The 27,750-nt window shown below is 39.5% G+C and overlaps 1 pseudogene; it reads right to left on the bottom strand.

Moving 5' to 3' along the window:
• Positions 1 to 1,468: 1,468 nt before the first annotated feature.
• On the bottom strand, positions 1,469 to 19,546 carry LOC102870527 (annotated as a pseudogene).
• Positions 19,547 to 27,750: the final 8,204 nt, after the last annotated feature.

The raw sequence follows: 27,750 nt of genomic DNA on the forward strand, positions 1-27,750 counted from the left end.
CCAACACCACAGCTCAAAGAAGTCAGTTCTTCCGTCATCCTTATTCATTACTTTGTTTCAAAAGGTGGTTCTTTCATATTCTACATAAAAAATACATAAGTGTTTACTAAAATGCAGGTTTCTAGGCCCTAGGACAGAATTGTCTTTTTTAGAACTGTATTACTAGAATCTTCAAAGAAACCAGAGACTTGTGAAAAGGAAAATCCAAAAGAGAGCAAGAAAGAAAAAAAAGAAAGAGAGATTGGCTCAGGATAGGGCAGGGTTCAGAGCTACTGTACACAGGGTCACTATAAGTTGCAGATGACTGGACAGATATAACAACAACAGCATGATAACAAAGAGAAAACATTCATTTAATATTCCATGTACTTCTTCCTGTGCATTTAATTAATGAGTGTGCCAGGAAAAAAAATGGATAATATGAAACACTGAGGAAGCTATAAACTAGTGTTTTTTGAAGTTGCTATTGTTTACCATAGAGTTAGACTCGATCCATAGCTGACAGGTTTTCACAAGCAATTAATTGCATGGGAGGGTATTGCCTATAGCTCTCCCCTAGAGCAGCAGGTGGCCTGGAACCCTGTGCCTTTGGAATTACAGTACAGCTTCTTGCCACTAAGCAACCAGAGGTTTTAGAAGTAGCTGTAAAAAAGAACAATTACACAAATTATATTTTTATAATAGACACACACACATTGCTGTCCAATCAATTCTGCTTCATGGTGATTCTTCGTTGGGTCTCTGAGGAAATAAATCAGTGTGGGAGAAAACCCTAACTAAGAAACATTTGCTCAAGTAAAGACACAAATCTGTGAAGTAGATATAAGCAACACCAACTGAGAAGGGTTTTAGCGTGATCCGTTAACTGAGTGTTGAGCATCTTTAAATACAGCAAAAAGGCACAATGTATAAATGAGTAAAAAGCCAAAGTTGAAAGGTAGGTGGCTTCATTATCTTAGATATAACAGAGATACCACAAGTGAATGACCTTAACAAATAAATTTATTCTCTTACGGTTTGGGAGGCTTATTTGTTTATTTCATTCTCATTGAGCCTGAAACAACTCACAGTTGAGCCTCCGGCACTTTTTCCGAGGCTCTGAAATGGACAGGAGGAGATTGCCCGTCTTTCTCCCACAGAGCTTTAACAAATTTGAACTGCCAGAGAGCCAACAGGTGCTTCCTTTGGATCAGCAGCAAAACTCCCTTTGAACTACACTACCAAAACCTTAGAAGTGGATTTATTTTATATTGGGGGAGGGGGGGAGTGCTTAAAGAGAATGTTTGTTTGGTGAATGGTGTTGGCAAGCATCATCTATGAGCTACAAGACGGGAACGGTGTTGTGACAGATGAGGAGGTTTTCAAGGGTACGTATACTCTCACACAGGAAAAGGCATTGGACTCTGGAGACACAGGAAAGGCTACCCTCAGACATTCTGCACCATATGGATGAACTCCCAAGAGCCTGTCACCCTGACAAGATATGCCTCACAAACACTTAATAGTTGATACAACCATTGCTATCCTCATGCCCTGCCACCAGCATCTCTACTTCTTCCTCTGTCATCCTCTCACGCAGTGTGACAAGGACATGCTGGATTTAAGCACCCATGACAGTGCCACTCCCTTCCTTGTCAAACACCTGAAGGCCTTCCACTTGGTCCTCATAGGTGCCCAGGTTTTTGTTCTTGGCCACAGTCTGCAGCATCAGCAGGAAGTGCTCAAAATCCAGGACCTTCGCATTCATGTCATCACTCTTAGGGTCTCCCAGGACCTTGAGCACCTCAGCGTTGGTGGGATTCTGGCCCAGGGCCATCATTGCTTCCCCACACTGCCTGGACAGGATCTTTCCATCACCTGATCGGTCAAACAGCTGGAAGCCCTCCTTAAACTCTGCGGTCTGGTCCTCGGTGAAGTCACACACCTTGAGTGCTCAGGTATTGGGACCTTTTCCTGCAGTAATGGCTTTGACTCCAGGCCCAACCCTGATAAGCAGACTATTTTTAACAAGCAAATTTATTATCTTAGAGTTTAGTATGCTATTATTATTGTTAAGTGCCATTGAAACCCTATGAACAAAAGATCGGAATCCTATTTTATAATTATCATCATTTTTCTAACATTCATTGAGTTTCCAAAGACATGTTGTTTAAGAACTGGATGCCAATCCTGCTTCCAAACCTGTATTAATCTGGGAACTCCACCAAACACTGTCCACCATGGGTAACCATTATGACATTTGACACACCAGTGGCACAATATTCAGTACCACAGTAACCCCAAGTTACCTCAGAACAGCAAAATGACAGACCAATGCTGTACCACTTAGAAGAATGTTCTTCCCAAACATAATTACCACAAAGTCTGAAGACCCAACTTAGTCAGGACCTAACTGACATTTAAATACAAAGGCCAACCAACCAGGTCCTGATTGACTTAAACAAGAGGCTTCCAGCCCACAGCTGATTCTTAGCTAAATCCAGTAAATCCAATCAGCCCACACACAATTATGAATGAAATTTTAAAAATCAACAGTTTACACCCAACTTTCAACTACGCAAAGAGAATCTACCATCCAGAATCCAACTGCTTCACACAAGAGCATTCAAGTTCAGGTTGCTGAATCTAGGAGAAAGCTTTTTCTTTCTGTCAGAAAAGTGTCAGCTCTGACACTTCTTAGAGATCTCTGTGTCATGGGGTTTTCCAGTACAGGGATCTTGATCCAAAGGGCATGCTTTACTCCTGGTTTAGTTTCAGGGTAAGGATGAGCTCAAGCCCTCTGCCCATCCTCTCTGTCTACTTCTTTTATATCTTGTGAGATAAAAGTACAGATCACATCCCAGAGAAACTCGCCTTTCATCAAATCAGGGCTGTAAGCTAATTAAGTTTGTTGCATTTCACCTTACTCCTCTTACAACTTGAATGGTCTATCACATCTCAGATCATGGAGAATGACTACATCATTACATAACTGCCTCAAATCCTTCCTCATTAATATCACAGAGGCTAGACTTTACATACTACTGAGAACACTGGACTAGTCAAATTTATACATTTGAGGGGGGAAGTCCATTCAAGGCAGGAGAACTAACAGTATTAGTGCATTAGATTAAATGCAAATTAAATACAAGGGGAACATATAATCTGTCTGACATCACTAGGGTAATTTTGCTCATATAAAATTTATACTAGACCAGGAAGCTGTCAGAGCAAGAAAACACTCCATGGTTTAAAATCAAGAAAGGTGCGTAGTAGGACCATAACATTTTTCCATACCTATTTAATCTGTAAACACAGCAAATAATTTGAGAGGTTGGAATTTATGAAAAAGAGTGTGATATCATGACCAGAAGAAGATCCATCAACATCTTGCATTACGCAGTTGACACAACCTTGCTTGCTAAAAGTGAAAAGGACTTGAAACGCTTACTGCAGAAGATCAAAGACTACAGCCTTCAATATGGATTACATATCAACATCAAGAAGACAAAAATTCTCACCACTGGGTAAATAGACAACATCATGCTAGATGGAGAGAAGATTGACATTGTCAATTATTTCATCTTGCTTATGAGGGAGAATGTGGTATCAGGATTGGATGAAGACTTATTAACAACTTACGTTATGCAGATGGCACAACCTTACTTGCTGAAACTGAAGAGAAACTGAAGTGCTTGCTGCAGAAGGTCAAAGACTGCAGTCTTCAATATGAATTGAAGCTCAACATCAAGAAGACAAGGATACTCACCACTGGGCCAATTGGCAGCACCATGATAGATGAAGAAGAGACTGAGGTTGTTAGCAATTACAGCTTGCTCAGCTCCACAATCAACACTCTCAGAACCAGCAGATAGGAAATTAATAGATGTATTGCATTGGGAAAAATCTGCTATCAGGGACCTCTTACTGAAAAACAACTATGTCTGTCCAGAGACTAAGGTGTGCCTAATCTAGGCCATGTTCTTCACAATTATTTATTATGCACCAGAGAGCTGGACAATGACTAAGCATGGCAGAAGAAGAATTGAAGCCTTTGAATTGTGGTCCTGGAGAAGAGTCTTGATCATACCATGGACCGCCAAGAAAACAAATAGGTCTGTCTTGGAGAGGGTGAAACCAAGTTTCTCCTTGGAGACTAGGAATTTGAAACTCCATCTCACATACTTCGGGCACAAGGCTAGGAGAGACCAGTCCCTGGAGAAGGACATCATTCTCAGAGGGTGGAGGGACAGTGAAAGAGAGGAAAACCCCAGATAAGATAGATTGATACAGTAACTGGGGCAATGGGGATTGGTGCATCAGAATTAGTGAGACTGGCTCAGGACAGGGCAGGATTCAGAGCTGCTGTACATGGGGTCATTATGGGTCACTGGTAAATTGATAGCACATAACAACAACAACAATAACAGATCTGCAAACAATACCCTTGGCACCAGCAGTGAAGCTATCAAAAGGTATATTGCATTAGGTAAATCTACTGTCCAGAACCCTCTCCAAAGTTTTAATCAGCAAAGATGTCACTTTAAAGACTAAGGTGCATCTAATTTAAATGATGAAATTACTCCTTATGCATCTGAATGTTGGACAATGCCTAAGGATGACAGAAGAAGAATTGATGCTTTTGGCTGAAGGTGTTTGAGAAGAGTACTGCAAAATCCTATGGACCTCAAAAAAAATTAATATACCTTAAATGAATTATAACTAAGGTGCTTCTTGGAAGCAAGGATGGTGAAGCTTCAACTGACATATTTTGAACATATTGTTAAGAGGGACATTGAAAAGGATATCATACCTGGGAAGATGGAAGGTCAGTGAAGGAGATGAAGATTCTTAACAAGATGGATTGAAACAGTGACTATAGCAGTGGGCTCAAGTGTCCAGAGATGGTGAGGGCAGGGTACAGGTTCATTGTTCATAGGGCTACTAAGAGTTTTAATTGACATGATAGCATCCAAAAACAGCATTATGAGTCAGAAAATTTGTTTTGAACTTCTTATGCTCACTAGAATTCAAAATTTCCTTACCTTTATTTAAAAGTATGAATCTACATAAACATATGAAAAGTAATTCTGACTTCAAATTAGAAATGAATTTATTAGGACAATAAAAGCCAGCAGTATTTTAAATACCTTCATCAAATGTGAAAACTTTTACTGTTTTAAAAATACCAATAAGATTTTCAAAAGACAAGCTATAGAAGGATAGTGTGAAGCAAAGGATAGTGCAAACAAAAAAAAAAAAAAATCTTATTTTTTATTTACCAAAAAGTCAAGGTGTGTAAATTAAATTTTTTTGCAATTTAAAATAAACAACATATATTTAGAATATATAGAACATTCGTAATTCAACTTTTCAAAGGATAAAAGGAAAATTCACTTCATCAAAGATGATAGACAACTATCATATAGGCAGAGGAAATAATGTTTAACATACCAAAACTAAACTAGACATACTAAACTGCAATAAGTTTATTGACATTTGAGAGGCTGCCCATAGCAAATATTGATGAGAACGAGGAGGAAGTAGAACTCTCACACATTGGTTTACTTGGAGGTTGTAGCTGATCCTCCATTGGGTTTCTGAGGCGGTTAATCACATGGGAGGAGACTGCCCATCTTTCTGCCTTAGAGCTGCTGTGGGTTGAAACCACCCAAGAAGTGTAGCCTTTGAGTTAGCAAAACAACTCCTTACAGTCTGTGCCCTAGAGCCCCCTTGGATTATAAAATGCTACAATCTCTCTGTAAAAGAGTTGAGCAGTTTCTTTTTTTTTTTTTTCTAAACAAATCTTTTATTGACTGTATGCGTTACCAATATTTTTTCCAGTATCTGGATTGGATTTTCACTTCTTAAATAATGTTTTTAAATTAAAAGAAGGGTGGTTTTTTAAAAAACTGAGATTTTATTGTAAATTTACAAAGAACTTGGATTTCAATTAATTCATTGTTACACATTTTCCTCCTTGCCTCCCTTCTCCCCAGTTGACTTTTTTCTTTGTTATACAGCACCCCGCCACCCCCCACCCCTGCAAGACCACTTTACTATGCAGCTATTATTATGGACTCGTATCATACCAATAACACTTAATCATATATTCCTTTTATACAGTTCTCTCCCTCATCTGTTTCAATGTCATGTTATTCCCTCTTCGTTTCCCCCATCCCCCATGTCAGTCCAATATTGGTCTTTTTGTGACTGAGATATTTCACGCAGCATAATGTCCTCAATGGTCACCCATTTGGTGTATTATTTCATGAATTCTTTGGTTTTTCAGTGCTGTGTAGTATTCCATTGGGTGAATATACCACAGTTTCTCTATCCATTCATTTGTTGATGGGCACTTGGATTATTTCCAACTCTTTACTATTCTGAACAAAGCAGCAATAAACATGGGTGTGCATATATCTTCTTTGGTGGCAGTTAAGGTTTCTTTAGGGTATATTCCCAGTAGTGAAATTGCTGGGTGAAATGGTATTTTTATTTCCAACTTTTTGAGAAAGTGCCATACTGCCTTCCATAGTGGTTGTACCATTTTGTACTCTCACCAACAGTGAATAAGGGTTCCAGTTTCTCCCCAACCTTACCAGCATTTGTTGTTTGCTTCTCTATTGAATTATGCTATTGTTATTAGGGTGAGAAGATACCTCATAGTTGTTTTGATTTGCATCTCTCTTAGAGCTAGGGATTTTGAACATTTCTTCATTTGTTAATTCACCGTATGAAAGTATTCTTTGGTGAAGTGTCTGTTTATATCCTGTGCCCATTTTGCAATTGTGTTGTTTATATTGTTGTAGTGCTCGAATATTCTATAAATTCTAGATATAAGTTCTTTATCAGATATGTAATAACCAAATATTTTTTTCGCCAGTCTGTGGCTTCCCTTTATACCCTGTTGGAGAAGTCTTGGGATGTGCATAGGGATTTGGTTCTTAGAAGGTCCCATTCATCTATTTTATTCTCTCCTGGTTGTAGATGGGCAGTTTCTTAAAAGTTAAAAATTTACTTACAATTTGACTAAGCAATGCTAATTCTAGGTAATTATCCAAAACAAATGAAAAGTTCCTTTTATACAAAAACTCATGTATAAATGTTTATAGAAGTCATTAATAATAACTCAAAATTAAAAACAATATAAATTAAGTCAAATGATGAATCAATAAACAAAATTAATTGATATATCCAAGCAATGAAATTCTGTCCAGCAATAAAAGAACTACCAATCTGACAAAACATGGCTCTAATTCAAGAGTCTTAAGATAAATGAAAGAAATCAACACAAAAGAAAATACAATGTATGGTTTTATTCTTCAGTCCAAATCTAGCATAGTGCTACATTTCTGGCATCTCTGCATTTAAAGTATGTGATGAGCAAGTGAATAGATGCACAAATGGGTACACAGGATCATAAGTAACAGTGTGAATATGATCATCCAACTATTTCCTTTTATAAAGGGTCTACAATCAACATCTGTGGTAGCAGCAGTCAAAATCCCAAAAGATGTGTTGCATCGAGCAAGGAACTTTGTTAAAGTGTTAAAGAGCCAAGATTAAAGATTGCTGCTTAAAGGTTGAGGGGCATGTGATCCAAGCCATGTTAATTTCCATTGTTTCTGAAGCATCTGAAAGTAGAACAAAGAAAAAGAAGACCAAAGAAGAATCAATGCTTTTAAAATGTGAAGTTGGCAAAGAGCAGTGAATAAATGTATTATGAACTTAAAAAAAAAAAACAAAAACCAAATCTCAGAAGACATTCAACCAGGGTGCTCCTCAGAAGGAAGAATACTTGAGGTTTGTTAGCAGGAGGGGCCAATCCTTAGAAAAATGGCACCTAACAACAACTGCATGAAAATTGTTGTTGTTGTTGTTGTTGTTGTTGTTTGCCATCAAATCACCCGTGACTCATAACGACATTCATAGGTACATTAACTCTGAACCCTGCCATATCCTGAGCCAATCTTATTGTCTCTGACACACCTAATCCCATTTCTACAGTCACTGAATTAATCTATCTCATCCTAGGTATCGCTCCCTCGCTGTCACTCTATCCTTCCAAGCATGATGTCCCTCTCCAAGGACTGGTCCCTCCTGGCCATGTGCCCAAAGTATGTGAGATGGATCTACAAAATCCTTGCCTCCAAGGAGCAGATTGGTTTCACCCTCTCCAGGATGATCCTGTTTGTCCACCTGGCAGTCCATGGTATGTTCAACACTCTTCTCCAGCACCACAACTCAAAGGCATCGATCCTTCTTCCATCGTTCTAGTTATTGTCCAGCTCTCAGGTGGATAACAAGTAATTGTGAAGACCATGGCCTGGATCAGGCACACCTTAGTCCCCAGACTGGCATGGTTGCTCTTCAGTATTCTAGAGAGGTGCCTGACAGTAGACTTTCCCAAGGCAATTCATCTTTGATTTCTTGACTGCTGTTGCCGAGAGTGTTTGTCGAACCAAGCAAGTAGAAGTTATCAACAATTGGTGGTGACAAAATATTTCCACAAAATCTAATTTCCCTCCTTCAAAGAAGATAGCTTAATTCCCTTTCCCTTGAGTGAATTGCATGTAGTGATTAGCTTCTAATAGCATATGATACAGGTAAGATTATGTGACTTGTGAGATGAGGACAGGAAAAGCTTTGGAGTTTACTATTTGCTCATATCTTTGATTGACTGATTGAGAAGCCAGTTACCATGTTATGAAAACATTTGTGAAACCTTATCGAAAGGGCTATGTGGTAAGAAACTGAGATGTCTTGACAAAAGCCAAAGGAGTCTTCATATGACTATAGCCTTGGCCAACGTCTTGCCTGCAATGTCCCAAAAGACCTTGGAGCCAAAACCACTGAACTAAGGCACTACCAATTCCTGGCTTGCAGAAAAATGTGAGATAAGTATTTGTGGTTAAACTGCTAATGTGGAGATAATTTGTTTCATAACAATACAGACAACTAAAACAAAAACTGTGAAGACTAAGTATAGATAATAAAAATGACAAGCAGGTCAGAACCAAGAAAATGATACTCTCTCAGCCACTAGTGATTAGGAATTTAATCAGTGTCCAAGGGAGCTTTGGCGGTATAATCCCTAGAGAGTTGTGCTGCTAACAGAAAGGTAAACCATATGTCTGTTAGTTCAAAACCACCAGTAGCTGCAAAGGAGAAAGATGGGCAATCTCCTTTCAGGCAATTTACAGTCTTGAAAACCCTTCTGGAAGGTCAGCTATGAGCTGATTCCAACTCAACAACAATGAGTGAGCTTTACAAGGAGTAGAAGCCTGCACTTGGATTTTGTATATACTTTTATTGTGTGTCTCAAATAGATGCCACCCCACTACCAAGTTGTGATGCAACTCACCCATTGTAGTTGTCCAGTATTTCAAATTCTTTCTTTCACAAAGTATTGAGTGAAAGAAAGTCATTTGAATGTTATTAAATTAGAACAACTTTATTCAAGTTAAGCAATCCAAGCTCCTTGTTGTGTAATTGGGTTCCAAATGAGAACAACAGTTTTTCTTTTTTCTCCCACAATTTACACAAGTAAATGTATCTTTGCAATAGAGCAATTTAAGAAAGAATAATTTTGAGCATCCACTAACAGACTTAAAATATTATTTTTAACATCTTTAGTTACATTTTAACAACTTTAATCATTGCTGGGTTTTATCTATTTTCTCTCCAGTTACACATAGTCATAAAACATAGATACACATATATACATTTGTACTTCAACCTGAAATTTCCAGAGCATGGAAAAGGGTTTTCAGTTGTGCTTTTGATTAAATATGTCTGCAAATGTCTCTTCCCAAGGTATCTAGTTAGGATCCAGAAAGCCCTGGGTAATCAGTACTCCTTTGTGGAGGCAGCTGTCCTTGTTGATGCTTTCCAATCCCACCACATGAGAGATTAGCAGATGGTCTTAATATCTTATCAGCATGTATCCTCTCATTTGAGAGTATTTTGATTGTCAGTCTTGTCATCCTTTCGGAGAAAGCCTGGGACATCAGTTTTGTATACAGTCTCTCTGTGCCACAGAACTTTTTCAATGAAGTTTCATGATCAAGGACTAGTTATTGACAACTTCCATATTCAGACCATTGTTTCTGTTAGTTTTTCACATTCATTTATTGCACCTCATTTTAAAATTTTCTTCTGTTGATCTATCAGTTAAATGTTGTTGTTGTTGTTGTTGTTGTTGTTGATTGCCTTCGAATCAAGCATGACTCCTAGCAAACCTATAAACAAAAGGCCTGAAGCCCCTCTGCAACTATGGACATTTATCAAAGTTCACAGAGTTTCCAGAGGTATGTTGTTTAGGAAGTGGATGCCACTCCTGCTTCCAAACAAGAATATTTGTCATTGGTAAATGATTACTTCAGGCATGTGCACATGATAACCATTGATTCATAATGATTCTAAAATATTAAGCTGCCTAGGGAAACAAAGGGAGTTCAGATGGCTCAGGGTAAGGAATTGGATCCCCAGCCCCAAGGTATATGGTTCGTATTCACTGGTTGCTCAAAGAATAAAGATGGACAATCTCCTCCTGGGCAATTTAGTGCCTCTGAAAACCCATCGAAGGGTGAACTATGAGTCAGTTCTGACTCCACAGTGTATTGCAACAAAAGGGAAACATATTGGACCTTAGCCTGATCTTTTCAAATTAACACAACTCTAAACATTTTCATTAAAAAACTCTCAGAGATAACTAAGGTTTTCTGAGGAGAAATGAGATTAAAATACTTATCCTGGAAAGAAAGGTTATGAAGCTGTTTAATGTCTTCAAGCATCATGAAACCTTATGGTTAGGTTTCCATAGAGGACAGACAGGAGGAAATGAGCTTAGGCATGAACTTGACGAGAACATAATAATAATAACAACAGTGCCGAGGGAAGGGCTTCTGAAAGAAGGTGCCTCAAGGAAAGGTTGTAGATCTGTGGGGGTTTGCCTTGGATATTTTTGTAAAGAGATATTCTAAAATTATGAATACCTATTCATGTCATATATTCCTCAAGACAAAAGCTACCAATTGTGTGTGCAGGCATTGCTTCACTTCATAATCACAAATAAGATTACATTTCGTATACCATTCTGCAACCCTCCCCCTTTTCTTTTAATAATTCATGTGGGCAACTTTATAAACCGGTATATAGAAATGTACCTTATTTATAATATAACTTCTAATTTCATTATTATGTTAGGTGCTGTCAAGTCAGAACAAACTCATGGCTTAACTGATTCTCTTCGAATCACATGTTGACCTAACTTGTGAGGTCAAGTTGGAAACCACTTATAGCTGAAAACCTGCAGAGGGTTTCAGAGGCAGTAAATCACACAAGAGAAGATCTCCCCTCTCTCCCCTGCATAACAGCTGGTGGAACCACCAGCTTTGGGTTGGCAGTGTCTTTGGGTTGGAAATGTAACTTCTTACCCCTTAAGACATCGGAGCTCCCTTCTGATTTCATTACACACATACATACATACATACATACATGCATACATACCTTGATAAATAGATAATAAAATATGTATAATTATATATATTTTATGTATGTATTAAATTATGCAAATATAATTCACTTACATATATATATGCATATTTGTATATTTATATACCTCAAAATACATTTAAGTATTACTCTATTGCATTTAAGTATTACTCTATTGATGGCAATTCTCTATTGATGAAAAAAAAATAGGAATCCCAGACCACTAAACTCTGCTCATGCAAAATTTATACCAAGACCAAGAAGCTGTTGTCCAAATAGTTGGAAAAGGGGAACACTGCATGGTTTAAAATCAGGAAGGTATGCACCAGGGATGTATCCTTTCTCCTTACCTACTCAATTTGTATGCTGATCAAGTAATTCATGAAGCTGGACTCTATGAAGAGGAACACAGCATCAGGATAAGAGGAAGACTCATCAACAACTTGCATTATGCAGGTGACACAACCTTGCCTGCTGCAAGTGAGAAGCACTTGAAACACTTGCTGCAGAAGATTAAGGACTACAACCTTCAATATGGATTACATCTCAACATCAAGAAGACAAAAACTCTCACCACTGAGCCAATAGGGAACATCATGACAGAGGGAGAAAGGATTGACATTTTCAGAGATTTCGTTTTATTTGGATCCACAATCAACATCCTTGGTACCAGCAGTCAGGAAATCAGGAGACATATTCCATTCCATTGGGCAAGTCTGCTGCTGTCGGGGATCTTTTCAAAATGCTGAAGAGAAATGATGTTGGTTTGAAGACCAAAAGTGTGCCTGATTCAGGCCATGGTCTTTTGAATCACTTGCTATGCGACTCAGAGCTGGACAATGAATAAGGATGATAGAATAACTGATATCACTGAGTGGTGATTTTGGAGAAAAATAATGAACATCCAGTGGACTACCAAAAGAACAGAGATATGACTTGGTAAAAGTACCACCACAGTGCTCCAAGGAGGGAAAAATTGGGAAGATTAATCTCTCATACTTCGGGCATGTTGCTAGGAGAAACTATTCCTTGGGGGGGGGGGGGAAATCATGCTTTTGAAGGTGAAGAATCAGTGATGGAGAGGAAGACCCTCAATGAGATAGATAGAGTGACCACAGTAATGGGTTCAAGGTCACCAGAGCTGTTGAAGATGACACAGGGTAGGGCAGGGTTCAGGTCTGTTACTCATAGGGTTGCTATGAGTAGTACTTGACTCAATGGCACCTAACAATGGCAACACTATTGATAGCTGTTTTAGGCTGGATTTTACAGAGAGAAAAAAAAACCCAGCGAAGAGGAAAAGAAAGTAACTTAAAAGAAATGACTTGTGAATTTGTAAAACTGACAAAATACCATTCCCTAAGTCATGTGTAGGCTGGGTTTTCTGTGTAAGGGCTAATGGATCCAAGACCAGCAGGTTACACAGCAGGCTGATGACTCACAAGCTGTCCAGGTTGATGAACAGCAACACCAGACATCAGTTATGGTGGACTAGACTTAAGATCTAGACCAAGCCTGTATACACACATACATATACAGAGATAAATTTTGTTTACTTGTCGAATACTAGCTGAACATAGAAGGGTTAATTTCTGGGTTCTCAATTCTGTTCCATCTATCTATGTGTCTATCATTGCACCAGTACCATGTTCTTTTGGTTATTACAGCTGTGTGGTATGTTTTGAGATCAGGGAGTGCTATGCCTTCCACTTCATCTTTGTTTTTCAGATGTGTTTTTCTTAGGCTATCTTTCATTTCCTAATAAATTTGCCAATTGCCTTTTCTACCTCTTTAAAAATGAAATTGGTATCTGTATTGGGATTGCATTAAACAAGTAGATTGTGTGTAACAGGACTGTCATTTTCACTATGTTGAGTCTTCCTATCCATGAACAGGTAATATTTTTTTCTTTACTTAGGTTTCTTATTATATCTTGTAGTAGGATTTTGTCTTTTTCCTTATAAAGGTCTTTGGTGTCTCTGGTTAGGTTTCTTGCCAAGTATCACAATTTGTGGTCAGCTATTGTAAATAGTTTATTTATGCCCATCTGGGTGTTATTGTTTTAGTTATTCATCTGTGTAAATATCTATCTTTGTTTTATTGACAATACAAAGGCATTTGACTGTGTTGATCACAACAAACTATGGCTAACATTGAGAAGAACAGGAAGCCCAGAACACTTAATTTTGCTAATCTTAAATCTACCTAGATCAAGAAGCTGTTGTTCGAATGAAGTAAAAGAACACTAGTTCCAGATCCATCTTGAAAACTGATGTTGTGAGCAACAGGATAATATCCATAGACATACAAGGAACACCTGTTAATACCACCATCATTAAAATATGTGCACCAATGATCAGAGCCAAAGAAGAAGAAATAGATGATTTCTACCAACTTTTGCAGTCAGAAAGCAATCGAACATGGAACCAAGACACACTAATAATAATGGGTGACTAGAATGCAAAAGTTGGGAACAGAGAAGAAAGATAAGTAGTTGGAAAATATGGGTTTGGTGACAGAAATGAGGCTGGAGATGTACAATCAGTGATTTATTAATTGCAAATATCTTTTATAAAAAACAGAAGTGGGAACTCTACACAAATTATGGCTAACCTTGAGAAGAATGGGACTCCCAGAGCATCTCATTGTGCTCCTGGGAAACCTATACTTGGATCAGGAGGCCGTCATTGGCACAGAGCAAGGAAACACCACATGGTTCAAAATCAGGGAAAAAATGTGTCAAGGATGCATTATGTCTCCATACCTTTTCAATCTATATGTGGGACAGGTCATTCGGGAGGCTGGACTTTATAAGGAGGAATGTGGCATCAAGATTGGAGGAAGATTCATCAACAACCTGTGTTAAACAGGTAATACAACCTTGCTTGCTGAAACTGAGGAGGGCCTGAAGCATTTGTTGCAGAGGGTCAAGGACTGCAGTCTGCAATATGGACTGAAGCTCAATATCAAGAAAATAAAGATTATCTCCACTGATCCAATTAGCAGCATCATGATATCTGGAGAAGACATTGAAATTGTTAACAATTTCAGGTTGCTTGGTTCTATAATCAACATTTTTGGCACCATCAGTCAGGAATTCAAATGACAAATTACATTAGAAAAATCTGCTGTCAAGGACCTCTCCAGCGTGCTAAAGAGATGTCAGACTAGAGACTAAGGTGTGGCTGATCCAAGCCCTAGTTTTCACAATTACCTTTTACACATCAGAGGGCTGGACAATGACCAGAGAGGACAGGAGAAGAATTGATTCCTTTGAGTTGTGGTGCTTGGAGAAGAGTCTTGGACTTCCAAGAGAACAAAGAGGTCCGTCTTAGAGAGGGTGAAACCAATGATTTTAAAGCTCCATCTCACATACTTTGGCCACGTGGCCAAGAGGGACCAGTCCTTGGAAAAGGACATCATGTTTGGAAAGGTGGAGGGACAGCACAGGAGAGGAAGACCTTGGATGAGATGGATGGACACAATAACTGGGGTAATGAAGGTAGGTGTGTCAGACGGTGAGAATGGCCAAGGATAGAACAATATTCAGAGCTGCTGTGCATAGGGTTGCTATGACTTGTGGTCTACTTAATAGCACATAACAACAACAACATAACTAGACTAAGAAGCTATTGTCAAAATGCAAAAGGGGAACCCTTTATCATTTAATATTAGGGAAATGTGCATTGTGGATGTATCCTTTCTCCATACCATATTCAATCTGTGTGCTGAGCAAATAATTCATGAAGTCGGCCTCCATGAAGAAGAATGTGGTATCAGGATAAGATGAACACTCATCAACAACCTTGCTTGCTGAAAGAGAGGGGGACCTGAAGCACTTATTGCAGAAGATCAAGGACTACAGCCTTCAGTATGGATTACATCTTAGCATTAAGAAGACAAAGATCCTTACCACTTGACCAGGGATAACACCATGATAGATGGAGAAATAATCAAAACTGTTAATGATTTCCTCTTGTTTTGATCTATAGTCAACACCCTTGATGTCAGCAGTCAGGAGATAAGGAGACACTTTGCTTTGGGCAAGTCCACTGTCAGGGACAGCTCCAAAATACTGAAGAGCAATGATGTCAGTCTGAAGACTAAGGTGCACCTGATTCAGGCCATGGTCTTTTCAATTACTTGCTATATGTCTGAGAGCTGGACAATGAATAAGAATGACAAAAGAAGAATCAATGCCTTTGAGCTCTGGTGTTGGAAAAGAATATGGAATATCCCATGAACTACCAAAAGAATGAACAGGTATGTCTTGGGAAAGGTATAGTCAAAGTGTTCCTTGGGATGAAGGATGGCAAAACTTCATCTCTCATACTTTGGACATGCTGCTAGAAGAGGCTATCCCTTAGAAAAGGATATTACATTTGGAAGGGTGAAGGATCAGCTAAAGAGAGAAAAACCCTCAATGAGATGAATTGACAAAGTGGCTTCAGCAATGATGATGAGTGAGGATGGCACAGGCTAGGACAGAATTCAGATATGTTGTTCATAGGGTCACTATGAGTTGTACTTGACTCGACAGCACCTAACAACAATTGCAAATGGTATTTCTTTCTTAGTTTCCTTTTACATATTTTTTGTCATTGTAGAACAATCCTACTGATTTTTGTATATTGATCTTACATCCTTTCACTCTACTAAATTGGTTTATTAGATCTAACAGGTTTTTGTTGAATCTTTGGGGTTTTCTGTGTATACTTTCATACCACCTGCAGATAGTGATAAATTTGTCACCTTTTTGCCAATCTGGATGCCTCTTATTTCTTTCTCTTGTCTTATTGCCTTAGCAGATGCTTCCAATACAATATTGAATAGGAATAGTGATGATGGGTATCCTTGTCGGGTCCTTTTTTGAAAGAGAATGCCTTTAGTTTTTTTTCTCCATTGAGAATGATGCTTGTCCTTGGTTTTGCATATATGCTTTTCACTATGCTGAGGAAATGACAACCTCTTCAACAAATGGTGCTGGCAAAATTGGACTTATATGAAAAAAAAAAAGGAGCAGGATCCACATTTCAACCATACACAAAAATCAACTCAATGTGGTTCAGAGACCTAGCGGTAAAGCCCAAAACCATAAAGATAAGAGACAAATATGGGACCAAATTTAGAAGCCCCAGTCTATGGTATAAATAGGCTGACAAATACAGCCAGAAATGCACAACCAGGAGAAGATATCAACAAATGGCACCTTCTAATGATTAAGTCCCCATATGCTTCAAAAACTTTTTCCAATAGTGTAAACAGAAACCTAAAAACCAGGAAAAAACATCTGGCAATGGCATCTCAGTCAAGGATTTGCAGAACCTTACAGGGCCTCCACAAGGAAAAGACTTATAACCTAATCACAAAATAAGTAACAGACATAGAAAGACTTTTCATAAAGGAAGACATTTAAATGGCCAACAGACACGTGGAGAAATGCTCTAAATCACTGGCAATAAGATAGATGCAAATAAAAAATCACAGTCTCAACCAGCAGCAGTGGCAAAATGTAACAGGACAGCAAGCAATAAATCTCGGAGAGGATATCGAAAGATTAGAACTCTTTATACACTGTTGGTGTGATTATAAAATGGTATAAACAATCTGGAAGGAAGTTTGTTTGCCATTTCCTCAAAAAGCTGAGCATAGAAAGCCCTTATGACCCAGACATTCCATTGTGAGTAATATATTTCAAGGAAAATAGAACTGAAACAGGAATGGAGATTCATTTATCTCTGTTCATAGCAGCATTACTCACAATATCAAGAAAATGGCAACAGTCCAAATGTCCATCAACAAAGAAATGGATTGAGAAATTCTGGTACATTCCCACTATGGAATACTATGCAGCACTAAGGAGGAACAATTTCATAAATATTATATAATATGGGAGAGTTTAGAGAGCTCTGGTGGTCTAGTGGCAAGAAGTTGCACTACAATCTCGCAGGCACACAGCTCAAATCCACCAGCTGCTCTACAGGAGAAGGATAGGTAATCTCTTCCTGTGTGATCAACTGCCTCTGAAAACCCACCGGAGAATCAGCTGTGGGTTGGTTCTGACTCAAAGGTACACAGTAACAACAATGCTGAGTGAACTAACTCAGTCTCATAAGGATGAAAACTGCCTAAGAACATGATTGTAAAAAATAGAAGGATGACTAGTAAAATGTGTATAAAAGTCCACAAGGGGAAGTAGAGGGAGGCAGGGGTGTGAAATGTGGGGAAAGGGAGAAATCACTAGGATGATAGAGTTTGGAGGGTGAAGGGAGTGGGTGAAGGAAGTAGAAAAGATCCAATGGGAAGCTGCAAAGACAGGGTAATAGTAGTTATAGATCAATGGTGAGTAATTTTATGAAACACAATGTATATGAATGATCATATGAAACACAATGTGAATGTAGAAATATGTGAAACACAATATATGTGAATGAAGCACAATGTGTATGGATTTTTGTACACAAATAATATAAAAATTTTAAAAAAGAGAAAACTCTGGCAGCCTAGTCCTTAAAGAATTGGGCTGCTAACCCAAAGACTGTGCTTTTCTGATAGTTTGAAGCCATCAGCCACTCCTCAGGAGAAAGAAGTCTCAAAAACCCAAAGGAAGGTCCGCTAGGAGTTAGTTCTGACTGAATCACAATGAAATTGTGATATATACTGATACAGCCAGTATACCTCCTAGGAGATTCTCACTTCAAATGATTGGCAGATCACATCATAGAAATGATCACATCATTCTAGAACTGTTGAATTACATCATCACCACGTGTCAATTCACAGACTACATCATTATCTAATTGCCAAACTAATGAGAACCTTGGCCTAATTAGGGTGAAATATAATTCTAACCATCACTATGGGCCTTTAGATTGTTTCCTTTTTTTATACAACTCACAGCTACCCCTTCACACACTTGTATGAATGTATTCATAGAATCAATTACTAGAAATGAAAATAAATTCCTAGAACTAGAGGAGCTATAAATTTCTGCTTAACTCCTTGACGTTTTGAATAAATATTCATACCTTCAGATTGATGTTTAAATAAACCAAGGGTTCTTAAACTTTAGCAAACATCAGTAACACTTGGAGTGCTTTTTAAACACAGATTGTTGGGTCTCAGCCATGAAATTCTGACTCAGTAGGGCTGGTGTACCCAATGCAAACCCACTGTCGTTGAGATGATTTTGATTCATGGCAACTCCACTCAGTTCCCGAGGCTGTACATCTTTTACAGGAGGAGTCTGCTCATACTTCTGCCACAGGATAGGTGGTGAAAATGAACCACCAGCCTTCTAGCTAGCAGCATAATGCATAACCCACCACACCACAGCAGCTCCTAGAATCTTGACCTCTCACAGTTCTTGTCCAGTGGTAAGGAGTCGCGCTGCCAATCCAAAGGCACTTGGTTGGAATCTGCCAGCTGCTCTGTAGGAAGAGGATGGGCAAATTCCTCCCTTGCCATTTACAGCCTCCGGAAACCCAAAGGAAGGTCAGTTATGGGTCAGTTTTGACTCAGTGGCACATAACAACAAGTCCACAGGAGATGGTGATGCTGCTGGTCCAAGTATGACACTTTGACAATAGGAAGATAATGTCTGACTTTTGAAGAACAGAATCCGTTTCCTTTTTTCCTCAAAGCACTGTTGCCCCAGCTTTGCACTGAGGTCCTAACTCCAGGGGACCACATCTCTGGCTTCTCTTCTCTGAGTGTGCCAGGGCAAATGGGAGAGACTAGCCTCACAGCAAGGGTGCCATTTGTCTTATAATCCTTTTGTGACTTGCCTAGGCTCTTTGCAGTTAAAGCAGCCCTCTTTGTAGCTGTATTATTTCCAGGGTAGTTGAACATGTCCTCTGACAATTTGTTTTCCTATCTTTGTAAAGTCCTGCTTAAGACACTTTCACAATGACAGAAACAACAACCAAAAAAAGTCTTTCACCTCTGCTCCACAGTTCCCACAGTATTTTAGAAAAGCCTTTCCCCGCAGTGTGCCGGGAGTGCAGCCTACGGTGTCCTCTTCAAATTTATCTTTAAAGATCTCTTCAGGGCCTGCCAAGTGTACCATCGTCATCCAAGTAGACGCCACTCTGTACAAGGTTGTTTCCATTTCTTTGATGTCATATTTGAAGCTACCAGATAGGCGTCAGAGTGAGACAATGACACTCCAATCCAGTCTCCCTGGAACAAGCTCTGCTGGGCTGTTTATGCTCTTGCATATTTCCCAAGGGAGGCCAGAGGCACTTGACCGAGAGTAACTCCATGCAAAGGAGCATAACTACTCGATTGTGACACTTAATTGAGAAGAATGAGTCACCAGAACTACAGTCATAAGTAGTCTTAAGTCTAAAGTTCATGCCCAGGCTCCACTAACCTTGACAATCACTCATAATTTTTTAGCTCTGTTTCTTCATATTGCTTTACGTTGCTGTGAAGCTTGACAAACTTTGACACACTTTGGTTATATGATCTCATTTATGCTATAAAGCAAATACTTTATCATTCTCCAACATTGTTGTTGTTGTTGTTGTTGTTGTTGTTGTGACATTGAGCCTCAGTCTATACTGGAGGCTGCAGTCCTTGACCCTCTGCAGTAAGCGCTTCAGGTCCTCCTCAGTTTCACCAAGGAAGGTTGTTAAAAATCTCTGTGGAGGTGAGCTCTGGTGGCCTACTGGCAAGAACCTGCACTACAATCCCAGAGGTGAGCAGTTCAAATCTACCGGATGCTCTGCTGAAGAAGGAAGGACAGTCTCCTCCTGTGCCAATGAGATCTGATTTAATGGTACACACACGTACATGCACACATGAGCACACACACACACAGAGAGAGAGAGAGAGAAAGCAAGAGAGAGAGAGACACTCAGCTCTGGGGATATAATCAATAGAGACTTATGCTTCTAACCCAAAAGTGATATCATGTTGACAGTTTGACTTATCTGAGAAAAATAAACAGGGAAACAAGAGGTTTCATTTTTCTAGATTATTCATATTGTGCTGGTTTTCATCCTTTATTTCTGTTAGAGGGTGTGATTATCTAATAGTAAGTAGCTACCAATGTTTGTACATACCATGTAACATGTGTGGGCTATCTCAGCTGCATTAGATATCTACTTGGAATACAACTATGGTTAGTGTTTACAAAGAAACTGCAGTTTACATTGGCTAATTCACTTGCCTAACTCTCTGGGAGTTCAAATCTACCAACAACTTCAAGGAAGAAAATAAGCTGTCTCTTCTCACACAATTTATAGCCTCAGAAACAAGTGGAAGGTTAAGGACAGGTTCTGACTCAATGGTATTGGGTTTGCCTTTTTTCTTAAGTCCACAAAACCAGTACATGAAGGATCCAGGATTCCAAACTAAGTGTTTATTTTCAGAAGCTACATTATATTGCAAAATTCCAGGTCTAGGAAATCCATTAACTATCTTGTATGTACTTCCTAATTAGTCACCATTTCCTCTCATTCTCTCCATATGCAAGGCCAGCTCTTTAGAAAAAACAGTACCGATTGCTTACATATTATGATATTATTGGTTGATATACTTTACTATTCATGCTGTATGATTTTGATATTGGTCTTCTCTACTATAACAATTGCTGATGCTTATATTTTATAAACAAACATATTCTACACATAATGATTTATATTAAAAATACCAGGCATTAGGGAGCTCTGCTGGCCTAGTGGCAAGAAGCTGTGCTGCAATCCCCAAAAGCACGTAGTTCAAATCCACCAGATGCTCTGCTGGAGAAGCAGGGGCAATTTCCTCCTGTACCAGTTGAATCTAATGCGAAAGTACACACACACACACACACACACACACACACAAATACCAGGTCTAGATGAAAATTTGACAACGGCATATTCTCTGTCATGCAGTCATCAAAGCAGAGAATAGGAGATTGTTGAGAGTATTCGTCCTTCCACAGTGTTTGTCAAGATATAGAACAGTGGAATTCTAACTTTGAGATATCACTTCTGATCCCTACAGATAAGATGCAGGGAGGTTATGTGTTCCACACTTTGCTTATTGGGGAAAGCTCCATAGGTGAGTAAAATGTGTTGACTTCAAGAAGAGAACCATCAACTTTGAAAATTGCCTTTGCATTTTAAAATTCAGAGAAGGTAGATTGAGTTGCAGACTATCCTGTTGAAGACCAAGATGGTACATGTTTTGAGACAGAGAGCTGCTTCTTGGAGCTCCCAAGCTCTAGGTCAGCAGACAGAGGTCTTGATTTACTGATAACATTGAGGTAGGGCATGAACATAGAAGCTGCTGCTGTGTTGAACAATGCAAAGAGAGTTAGCCTGAGGGGAAGAAAGAAATGAGTGGTTCTACCCCATATCGCCTGTTCAAGGTCCTTTAGCTTTACTGAAAGTGTGTTAACTTCCTGAGGGGTCTCAGAGAAATGAAAACTTAACAGACTCTAAGACTCCATGTATGATCAGCAGGCATGCTACAGACTGCTCCTGTTTGAGCTCTTAACCAGCTCTAGGAATGGTCTCAGAGGACAAGCTGCTGGGCAACCCCACTGAAATTGTTGTCTTTCATTTGTATAGCTTATTATAACTGTATGAACAAAGCACTGTCAAACAGTAGGCTCCACATACTCATGCACAATCTCTAGACCTCACCACTTTGCCAAGTATTACATCTTTTATTTTCCAAACAAAGATCGTGAGCAATTAAGCCACTTTTCAGAAGGGTGGCATTGTTGAGACTGGTACCTGTACTTTTGTTTATAAAAAGCCAAGACCCTTGCTCTTTTCCATACCAAAAGACTCCCAGATTCAGAAAGGCTTAGTACGCATTTCACATGTTTCAGTGTTCACTCATGGCCTTGTACTTGAGGACACTTTATAACAGCACTAGCGGCCCTCCAATAAACAGCTGTAAGAACTAGGATTCAGCAGGCTTCTAAGTCAACATTGCCCACGATCACATGCTGCGGGCATTTGCAAGTTCAAAGTGTAGTGCCAAGTGCACTGATTGAGTTGTTGGCATTTCTGGCATCTTGTGGGCTCTAAGTGTGTTACCAAAGAGGGCATCCCAGCTGCGATCTGCAGGGCATGGCCTTGGAAGGCAGCATGCTTCATGGGGCACTGTTGTCCCCTAATATAGCCATGGCAGGCAGGTGCAGGGCATGCAGCTCCAATGTCAGCACCCTGATGTCACTTTGACAGGCTGGAGCCCTCTTGTCTGGGGATTACCCTCAGGAAGCAAAATATACTCCCCTGTCATTTAATCTGCTGAGGAATCATTAACAAGATATTAGCAAACAATTAAGACTGACCTGAGGGCAGAATAGCCCAGAGTTGCCACTATGTTAACCTTTCAAGCTAAAAGAGAACAGGGTGACCTAAGGGAAGTGCAGGCAAAGGGGGTGGGGCTTGGGGGGGTGTGTAAGAGAGAAAGAGAATGAGGGAGAATGAGAGAAAGATAAGGGGAAGGAGAGACAAGAGGCAGAGAGAGGCTGAGATGTGGAGAGTGGGTAATGGACAATGGATTGGAAGAGCAAGAGGGCCCAGAGTGAGGGTGGAAAACTGGAGCAGTGACCTGGTCTTACCTTGCTCTCCCAGTGCCAATGATACTCTTGGAAAGGGCATTTGTTTGGCCGAGTCCTTGTTCAAGTCCTGCTTCAACAGGAGTGTGCTGCCACCTAGAGGAAGACGACCACAACAGAAACATTCTGGGGAAGGATTTTCTTTCATAAGCACTTTTCCAGCTCTGGGCTGATACGACAGTTATTTGACATTGGTTTAAAATTCATGTTGTGTCTAAGATCAGAAGCAGAAGTCCGACAAGCTTCTAGGATAAATAAAGTTTGTAGTCAAGAGAGAGGTTGAATGGATGTTCATAGAAAAGAAAGAGATTAGTAACAGTCTGAGAGAAGTGTCACAGCTAAGATCCCAAACACTGACTTCAAAAATGCCCTCTACCATGGTACTGCGTTCCAATCAGATAGTACCCATACCCAGCTGCTATAATTCAAGAGTACTTGCTGGTTATGTTTACTCAGAGGACAAAAGAACGTTGGCAAATGTTGTTGTCATGTGCGAACGAATCATCTGTGACTCATAATGACCCTACCCACACTAGCTCTGAATCCTGCCCTTCCTAAGTCAATCTGTCTCCAACACACCAACCCCTATTATCCCAGTTACTGTGTCAATCCATCTCATTCAGGGTATCCCTCTCTTGTGATGTCCCTCCACCCTTCCAAGCATAATGTCCTTCTCCAAGGACTAGTCCCTCCTGGCCACATGCCCAAAGTATGTCAAAATCCTTGCCTCCAAGGAGAAACCTGGTTTCACCCTCTCCATGACAGACCTGTTTGTTCTCTTTGCAATCCATGAGTTCAATAGTCTTCTCCAATTGGCAAAGGGACTGTCTCTATTTATCTCCATTGCTTTAAACATCCCCACACTGATAATAATGGGAGACAAATTTGCCTCAAACAATGCTCCCAGTCTTCAAAAACTGAACAAATTCTTCAAATTTAAATGCAATTTCATTTGGATATTTTGCCTGAAATTTCAATGTAAATTTGCATCACAATACTTTATAACTATGTCTTGGTAATTAGCATAGCCTTTTAAAGGAATAAGAAAACCCACAAATATATCTCTCTTAGAAACATTTTGGGCTCCACTCACACTTTGGGGGTACTATCTGGTGGCAAATTCACTAACCTCAGAGATTACTAATTCACATGTTCTGTCTTGATCCAATACCAAAGTATGTCATTGTAACCATTCTTAAAAATCAAGTAAATTATCAAAGTATAATTCTCCTTGTTCACTGGATGATAGTTTATTGTGATGATTACCTTTGTTAAAAAATCCCTGATGCCAAAACAGTTAAGCATTCCCTTGCTAACCAAAATTTTGGAAGTTCAAATCCACCAGGCAGTTCATGAGAAAAAGATGGGACATTCAGCTTCCGCAAAGATTTGTTGCCTTGGAAACCTATGGGCCAGTTCTGTTCTGTGCTACTGGTTCACTGTGACTTGGATTTGCCTTAATGGCAATCAGTTTAGTTTTGACATTTGTTAGTTTATTCAGGTTGGGTTTTTTTCCTTATGTACTTTAATACAGATTTTAAGAAATCATTACAGTTGCTAACGGTGATAATTGCCCTTGAGTCAGAACACAGCTGACCCTCCAGGGGAGTTTCAGGCTTTGGGTTGGCAGTGCAGCTCTTTACCCACTAAGACACCAGAACTCCCTTTCAATAAAATTAAGCAGGAGTTATAGCTTTAGAATGAAGCCCTAGTGGCATGAACATTAAATGCTCAGCTGAGAATGATCAAGATGACAATTTCAACCTATTCAGTGCCTCAAGGAGGGGAACACCTGGTAGTCGGTTTCCATTAAGATTACAGCCAAGACAAAAGACTATTGGATAGTCCAACTCTGTCGCTATGAGTCAAAATGTCCTTGACAGTACCTAATTCTAACAACGCACATTTGAAAGAGCAGGGTCCGGATATGTAAAAAGAGTGCTAGTGTTGAATAAGTGTTATACTTTCTTTCCATGCTTGAATGCTCTGATAGCCTAGTCAGTAGGGTATTGCACTGCTAACCCAAAGGTGAGCAGTTTGAATCCTCACTGCTTCATGAGAGAATAATAGGCAATCTCCTCTCATGAAATTTATAGCCTCTGAAAACCCGCTGGAAGGACATTTGAATCTGGTCTGAGCAAATGGTGATGGGTTTGTTGGTCTGGGGTTTTTTTGTTGTTTTGGTTTTGTTATTTCCTTTTTTTTCCATTTTTACAATCATAAACCCATTCCTTACTTCCAAGTTAAATACTCCATGCAGGAACTTAAATCCTTTTCATCTTACTCTCTCTTCTATAAACAACTGATCCCAGCATCGATTTCTATAGAGGGATAAACCTTTCATACACATGAAGAAAGCTGTTAGGTCAATTACAAGACTCCTTTTTGCAAGATGGGTTATAGTCCCATCCCACACACTGCTAGGTCTTAGTTAGCTAGTCTTGAATTATTTAGTCCTGAAGTTGTCCCATCTCTATGGTTTAAGCTCTCACTGTTGGGAAGGGTCTTCTGAGTTAGTATTTAAACTAAGAAAGCAAGTCAATATCACAGAAAAAGAAGGTGTTACAAGGTGTTTCAGACCCTCCTAAGAGATGGAGAAAGTAACATGAGAATGAGAACTCTTGTCAGTAAATACATCTATTGACATCCAAAGGGGAAAATTAGTATTGTCATAAAAGGCCCTGATAAAACAGTGCTTTTGAAAATAACACATATGCTAGTCAGTCCTCTGTGTACCCTTTTCAAAGCTGCAATCAAAGATTACATACAAGAATCTTCAATGAGATATTCAATAAGTATTGACTCAATGACTGCTACAATGACCTTGAGCCTGGTGGAGATTGTGAGGATGGCAAGGAGAAGGGAAGGTTTCAGTCTCTTCAGTTGTCTAAGGTTGCTGTGAGTTGTAGTAGACGCGAGGACAATTAACAACAGCAGGGTGTATTTCTGCCTTACCAATATAAAAGCATAAGATTTGCACATAGGTGAGATCAATGGTGAGTCCAGTGCAATGTTCTCTTTGTTCTATCTCCACTCATTCATCATCCCCTTAACTGCTAGAAAGGAGCTTTACTTGTAAAAAAAAAGTCTGCTGTTTTCCTTCTTTAAAAGTATGGCATCTGCTAAAATACAAATATTTAGACCTTTAGTTACTATTTGTATGAAAAAATTATCCAAAAACTCCTTGGCTTAAAATAATAAATGTTTATTTTCATGAAGTTCCTTTGGGTCAAGAATTTGAGAGCCGCTTAGCAGGTAGCCCTAGCTTCGGATGTCTCAGGATGTTGAAGTCAAGGTGTTAGCCAGAGCTCCAGTCCTCTGAACTTTTGACTGAAGCTGCAGCATCAACTTCTAAGATTGTCATCATGATTGTGTGCCTCAACTCTTAATCACATAGGTCTGTCCACAAAGCTGCTTGAGTGTATTTATGGCAAAGCATCTGACAACCTCCAGATTGAGTTATGAAGATAGGATAAGAGATATGTTGTTGTGTGTTGTCAAGTCACTTGTACCCATAGAGACCGTATGTAAGCAGCTCTGAAGCCTGCCCTATCCTGAGCCAGTCTCACTGATTTCAACACACCTAGCACCATTGCACCAGTTACTGTATCGATCCATCTCATCCGGGGTCTTCCTCTTCTGTGCTATACCTCCACCATTCCAAGCATGATGTCCTTCTCCAAGACTGGCCCCACCTGAGCATGTGCCCAAAGTAGGTGACACAGAGCTTCAAAATCCTAGCTCCAAGGAGAAACTTGGTTTTATCCTGTACGAGACAGACCTAGTTCTTTTTTTGGTGACACATAGTATGTTCAAGACTCTTCTCCAGCACCACAGCTCAAAGGCATCAATTCTTCTTCCATCATCCTTAGTTAGGCATTGTGCAGCTCTCTGATGCATAGCAAGTAATTGGAAGGATCATAGCCTGGATGAGGCACACCTTAGTTTCTAGATTGACATCATTGCTTCTCAGTACTCAAAATAAATACAGAGACTGTAAAAGAGAAAAGAGAAAATCACAATGCCTTTTTTATGACCTAGTCTTTGGAATCACATACTGTCTTCTACCTCATTCTAGTCATTTAAAAAATTAGTCACACCTGATCAAGTCCATGTCCTTCGCAATTCATTACTATGTATCAGAGAGCTGCATAGTGACTAAGGATAATAGAAGAATAAAAGAATTGATGCCTTTGAGTTGTAGTGCTGGAGAAGAGTCTTGAACATACCATGGACTGCCAAGAAAACAAATATGTCTGTCCTAGACAGAGTGAAACCAAGTTTCTCCTTGGAGACTAGGATTTTGATGTTCTGTCTCACATCCATTGGGTATGTGGACAGGAGGGACTGATCATTGGAGAAGGACATCATGCTTGGGAGAGTGGAGGGACAGTGCAGGAAAGGAAGATTCTGGATGAGATGAATTGATACAGTGACTGGGGCAATGGGGGTAGGTGTGTCAGAGTCATTGAGACTGGCTCAGGACAGGGCAGGCTTTAGAACTGTTGTACATATAAGGTCACTATGAGTCGCAGGCAACTTGATGGCACATAACAACAACAACAATTTCAATCTACACTCATAGGTAAGGAATTAAACTCTACCTCTTGGATGAAGAAATTGAAAAGCATTTTGAACACTTTTAAAAGTGGACACTTTTGAATCCATCAAACAGGCTAAACAAGCCTCTTTTCTAGTATATCTCA

The sequence above is a fragment of the Elephantulus edwardii genome, unplaced genomic scaffold (assembly GCF_000299155.1).
Source record: "Elephantulus edwardii isolate Elephantulus edwardi_28Jun2011 unplaced genomic scaffold, EleEdw1.0 scaffold00332, whole genome shotgun sequence".
Taxonomy (NCBI): Eukaryota; Metazoa; Chordata; class Mammalia; order Macroscelidea; family Macroscelididae; genus Elephantulus; species Elephantulus edwardii.